At 33.9% G+C, this 6,548-nt stretch overlaps 1 pseudogene across 1 annotated transcript; it reads right to left on the minus strand.

Annotated features, from left to right (window-relative positions):
• Window positions 1-5,276: 5,276 nt before the first annotated feature.
• On the minus strand, window positions 5,277-6,218 carry LOC306638953 (olfactory receptor 8K3-like; annotated as a pseudogene). The gene has a single exon. The product of its transcript is annotated as an olfactory receptor 8K3-like (transcript).
• Between the last annotated feature and the right edge of the window lie 330 nt (window positions 6,219-6,548).

A 6,548-nucleotide genomic window follows, 5' to 3' on the forward strand; every position in this document is an offset into this window, starting at 1 on the left:
ATGAAAACACAAGGGAAGAAAGTCACCTAAACAAAGATGCTATATTAATAGAATTCATTGACAGCATAGAAGAAATGTCAGAAAAGGATTTCAGAAAGTATGTAACTGAAATGATCTGCAAAGTAAAGGATGATATAAGAAAGCAAGTGTAGGCAACAAAATATCTTTTCAATAAAGAGTTAAAAGAACAAATTTAGGAAGCAAAAGTTTATTTCAATAAAGAAATAGAAATTCTGAAAAAAATATCAAACAGAAATCCTTGAAATGAAGAAAACAATAAACCAAATTAAAAACTCAATAGAAAGCATCACCAATAGACTAGAACACTTGGAAGACAGAAATTCAGACAATGGAGACAAAATATTTAATCTTGAAAATAAAGTTGGCCACATAAAGAGAGAAGATGGTTGGAAATCATGAACAGAACCATCAAGAATTATGAGATAACATGAAAAGACCAAAATTAAAAATCACTGAGATTGAGGAAGGTACACACATACGAACCAAAGGAATAAACAATCTATTTAATGAAATAATATCAGAAAACTTCCCAAATTTGAAGAATGAAATGGAAAGTCAAATAAAAGAGGCTTGCATCACAGCAAATGTACAACATTGCAACAGATCCACAGCAAGGCATATTATAATGAAAATGCCCAGCATACAAGATAAAGATAGAATTTTAAAGGCTATGAGATAAAAGCATCAGATTATGTATAGGGGGAAACCAATATGGATATCAACAGATTTATCAGCCCAGACCCTAAAAGTTAAGAGTGTTTGGAACAATATATACCAAACTCTGAAAGAAAATGGATGCCAACCAAGACTCTTATATTCAGCAAAACTAACCTACTATATGACAGTTATACTATAGATTTTCTTTTTTCTCCTTTTTAAAAAAATTTGTTTTTATTTCTTTACTTTTCTTGCTCTCTTTTCCTTTTGTTTACCTGTTCCCTCAGAGTCTCTTTCTCCCTTTTTTGCATGCTAACATCCAATTTTCTTTTGATTACACTCTCACCCTTTCTATTTTCTAGAACTTCTGTATATTCTTTTCTTATACCATTAACAATGAATCTTCTGAAACAGAAATGGGAAAAACTACTCCATTCACAATAGCCTCAAAATAAAACAGAATAAAAATAAACAAAACTTGGGAATCAATTTAACAAAAGAGGTGAAAATCCTCTACAATGAAAACTACAGAACAGTAAAGAAGGAAATTTAAGAAAACTTTAGAAGATAGAAAGATCTTCCATGATCTTGGATAGACAGAATTAATATCATCAATATGACCATTCTACCAAAAGCCCTATACATATTCAATGCAATTCCAATTACAATCCCATGAAGTTCCTCATAGAAGTAGAGAAAGCAATCATGAAATTCATATTGAAGAATAAGAGATCCAAAATAACCAAATCAATACTAAGCAGGAAAAGTGAAGCGAGAGGTAGCACCATACCAGAACTTAAACTATACTACAGAGCAATAGCAACAAAACAGCATAATACAGGCACCAAAATAGGTAGGTAGACCAATAGTACAGAGTAGAAGACACAGAGATGAACCCACATAAGTACAGTTATCTCATACTACACAGAGATACCAAAAACATACAAGGGAGGAAAGACAGCTCTTCAACAAATGGTGCTGGGAAAACTGGAAATCCATATGTAGCAAAATGAAATGAAACCCCTCTCTCTCACCCTGTGCAAAACTCAACTCAAAATGAGTCAAGCATCTAGGATTGAGACCAGAGACCCTGCATCAAATAGAAGGAAATTAGGCCCAAATCTTCATCATGTTGGCTTAGGACCCAGACTTCTGACAAGTCAACCAAAGTGAAAGAAATAAAAACTAGAATCAATAAATGGGATGGATTCAAGCTAAAAAGCTCTTACTCAGCACAGGAAACAATAAATAATTGGAGAGGCAACTTTCAGGGTGGGAGAAAAATCTTTACCACATGCACTTCATATAGAGCACTAATTTCCTGAATTTATAAAGAACTCAAATAACATAACACCAAAAATACAAATAACCCAATCAATAAATGGGTTTAGAAACTGAACAGACACTTCACAGAAGAGGATATACAATCGATCAACAAATTTATGAAAAAATGTTCAACATCTCTAGTAGTTAGAAAAATGCAAAAGAAAACCACATTAAGATTTCATCTCGCTTTAATTAGAATGACTATTATCAAGAATATAAGCATCAGTAGGTGTTGGGGAGGATGTGGGAACATAGGTGCCCTTCAGGAGGTGAAGGGATAAAGAAACTGTACTATATGTACACAATGGAATATTACTCAGTCATTAAGAAGAATAAAATTTATGGCATTTGCTGGTAAATAGATGGAGTTGGAGAATACCATGCTAAGTGAGATAAGCCAACACCCCCAAAACAAAGGCTAAATGTTTTCTCTGAAAATGGATACTGATACATATTGGGGGACTGGGGATAAAGAAAGAATGGAAGAATTTTGGATTGTGTAGAGGGAAATGTGGGAGAGAGGAAGAAAGGTGTAGTAAAGATGGTGGAATGAGACAAATATCATTACCGTATGTACATGTATGATTACATAGATGGTCTGACTTTGTATCATGTACAACCAGAGAAATGAAAAGTTGTACTCCATTTGTTTACAATGAATCAAAATGCATTCTACTGTCATGTGTAATTAAGTAGAACAAACAATAAAATGAGAAAAAGAATGGAAAATCCATAGAGACAGAATACAGGTTGCCAGGAGCTGAAGGATGTGAGGAACAGGAGAAATTGCTTTATGGTTATTCTGCAGACAAAAAATTTTAAGAAAATTTATTTATATAAGCTTATGGGTTGGATTATTCAGAGAAAAAGACTAGAACCACATAAAAACTGAGTATTGGAAGGCTATCAGTATGAGAGGCTGAATCCCAGCTGTTTTTGATTCAGTCTCATGGGCTAGAACTAGACAGAGGTGGTGGCTGCACAACATTGCAAATGTACTAACTGCCCCTAATATTGTTTCCTTTAAAATAGTTGATTTTATGATATGTAAATTTGCCTCCAAAGATTTCAGGTAGACACTGATATAATCTTATGTTTGTTATCTGTTTTATTAGTGAAAAGCTTAATCATATATTTTATTATACATATAATCCCTAATAATAATTTGTGTCTAAATACCGACAATAATTTTTTAATTAGTTGATGTTAATTTTGCCAGTCAAGTGTTCTAACACTTGCCTACATCCCAGCCGTGAATTTGTTTTTATTTATTTATTTTATGTATTTTTTTTTTGAGGGAGGAGATTCTGAAATTGAAAACCTAGAAAGAAGCATTTGTTTTTCAAAATTAAATATTGAAACTTTATCTTTCTCTAAAATGGATGATTGTTCATTAAAGTTAATTTGGGGTAGCACAAAATAAAGTATTTTAATATAAACATGTAAACATGTTTTACATGTTTAATGTAAACATGTAAAACTTGTAGTGAATTAACATTTCACTGTATCTCTGCCCAGTGTATTTTCTAGGAAATTAAAATATATTGTTGTATATATAAACCAATTGCTGAAACTCTGTTATATATTTTTATCATAATAAATAGAACATAACTGCATAAACTTCAGGAATATTCATCCTTAACTGACTATATATATATGTATGTATATATATAAGTATATACATACATATATGTACATATATATGTATATATATATGCTATTATTTCAATGATTTTTCATTCATATTTGATTGGTAAAAGATAATTTTATTAGATGATATTACACTAGGAAAACAGATCAGTCTCTATCAGTAAAATGCTATGAATGTTAAATTAATAAATACAATGAAAACATACAGATCATTTTATACAGATGCAGTATCTTCAGACACTATGATGGTATGTATGTCAATATACAATATATTATGCCTTCATTAAAAATGTAACATAGTGCAGGGTGGGGGAACAGTTCAGTGGTAGAGGGCTCCCCTAATGTACCTGAAGACCTGGGTCTAAATTCTAGCACCACAAAAAAAGGACAAAGTAAGAATAAATACAGCATAGTTCAAATATTGTAGGATTATCTCTGTTGCTTCCTTCAAACCAGATTACCATCAGTACAATCAAAGAATGGATCACATCCAAAAAATAGTACTTTCACATGGAACCAATCTGAGGAAAATCAGCCACAAAAAAGAACAACAATGCTAATTCATCACAGAGTAGGTACTTTGGGTAAGAATGAAATATCAAACAGACCATGACTTTTAAAAAAGAATTTTTCTTTGCCTTTAGAGAAGCAAGGGAGAGTTACTATCCATTAGACAAAAATAGGCAGCCAGGAATTAATATTAATCCATTAAGGAATAAATAAATGAAAGAAAAAGAAGAGAAAGAAAGAAAGAAAATGAAAGAAAGAAAGAAAGAAAGAAAGAAAGAAAGAAAGAAGGAAGAGACAGAAAGGAAAGGAAGGAAGGAAGGAAAAGAAAGTAAAAGAAAGAAGGAAAGAAAAAAGGAGTAAAATCTTGGGAGCATCTATGGAAGAACTTAAGTTTATCTTAATTGGTACGTCCACTCAAACATATATTCAAGGACTAGATTAGACAAAAATCAAGTTCAGTGCTGAATCAATGAGTTACTAAATAGCCAAATATGTTGAGTTAGAGGCACTCCTGGGCTCACTCATATGTGAAAGTAAGGATACAGATAAGAAAAGGGAAGGACTCTAAGATTTCCAAGTGGAGGAGGGACATTGAGCATATTCTTATGACTTGCAAATCAGCATGCTACACTGAGTCTTTTTGTACCACAATTAAATTTGATTTAACACAACCCATAGATGTGTATGAAGCATAACATGGAACAATCATGCTTACGCAAGGCATAACACATTCACAAACACAAATATGGGTCCTAAAATCTTATTACAACAGTCGAGGCTATAACAATATGTAGTTCATCTCTTATCTGTACATGATATTCTTTCTCACTCTCATACAACATACAACCTATAGTGTAGAGATGACAGACCAGTCATATTGTACTGATGAATTTCTTTAATTTTCACACTAACAAAGTCTCTCCATTCAGGAAGGCAAGGTTCTTTACCATTTTGTTCAGTGTGTGTTCATAGCATTTAGAAGTTTCAAGAAGACAAAGAAGGTCAATCTCAATATACTTTGAGCCCATTTTTTGCTAGCTATGCTATTTGGAGAAATGCAGTAGACGGTCCCATAACAACCTGATGGGTATGACTCATAAAGTATGCAGTTTTCAAGAAAAAGCAGTGCATATCTTTTTCCATGTGCTTTGTATTGCATGTTTTACATCTTTGTTCCTCAAGCTGTAGATCAAGGGATTCAACATGGGGATAATTACGGTGTAAAATATGGAAGCCAATCTATCAGTGTCAAAATAGTGACTGGAATTAGGCTGCACATACATGAAGATCAAAGTCCCTTAGAACACTATGATCACCGTCAGGTGGGATCCGCAGGTGGAGAAAGCCTTGCGCCTGCCCTCAGCTGACTTCATTCTGAGAATGGTTATGAGGATGAGCAGGTAGGACACCAGGGTGATCAGAAGAGAGGAAAGCAAATTGAAAGCTGCCAAGATCAGAATTATCACTTCAATTTCATGTGTGTTTGAACAGAGCAATGGTAATAAAGGGAGACTGTCACAGTAGAAATGACTGATGACATTGTAGCCACAGAAGCGTAAAGTAAAAATCTTTATGGTGACCAGAAGAGACACAAATGTGCTGTAGAGATAGGGAACAACTACCAGTATATGACATACCCTCTGTGACATGATGACAGTGTAGAGGAGAGGGTTACAGATGGCCACAGAGCGGTCATAAGCCATTGCTGCTAGAAGGAAAAGTTCACAAGCAATGAACACAAGAAAGAAAGCTAGTTGTGTAGCACACAAATAATACGAGATTGTATTTTGATCCACCACAAAATTTATCAACATTTTGGGGCCCACAACTGTAGAATAAGCAAGATCTGTAATAGCCAGGTGTCTTAGGAAAAAGTACCTGGGTGTTTGCAGGCTGTGGTCCACCTTGGTGAGGATGATCATGCCCAGGTTGCCCAGCACTGTGACCAGGTAGATGATGAGGAAGAGCCCAAACAGTGGAGCCTGCAGCTCAGGGCGCAACATGATACCCATCAGAATGAACTCATGCACCACTGTCAGATTGTACTTTTCCATCTGTTTTTATTAGAAAGCCTATTCTGGGTAGATAGTATCAAAGTCAATAGATTACAAATATTTGCAAGAGTCTAATATTTGTTATGCAAAGCTAGGGTAAATAAGCTATGTCCAAATATTCATATTTAAAATAGTCTAAAATAAATGCATGTTTAAAAATAAAAATCTAGAGAAAAGGAGTCAGAGATTCGTCACTCATTCTCATCAAGGTTACTTTTCTTACTAATGATCATTTGGTGATATCTAGAGATATTTTGTCATGATTGTTAAAGTGAACTGCTGCTGGTATCTTAGGTTAGTGATCAGGTAAACTACTGAGCACTCTGCCCA

The sequence above is a fragment of the Sciurus vulgaris genome (assembly GCF_902686455.1).
Source record: "Sciurus vulgaris genome assembly, chromosome: 11".
NCBI classification, from domain to species: Eukaryota; Metazoa; Chordata; class Mammalia; order Rodentia; family Sciuridae; genus Sciurus; species Sciurus vulgaris.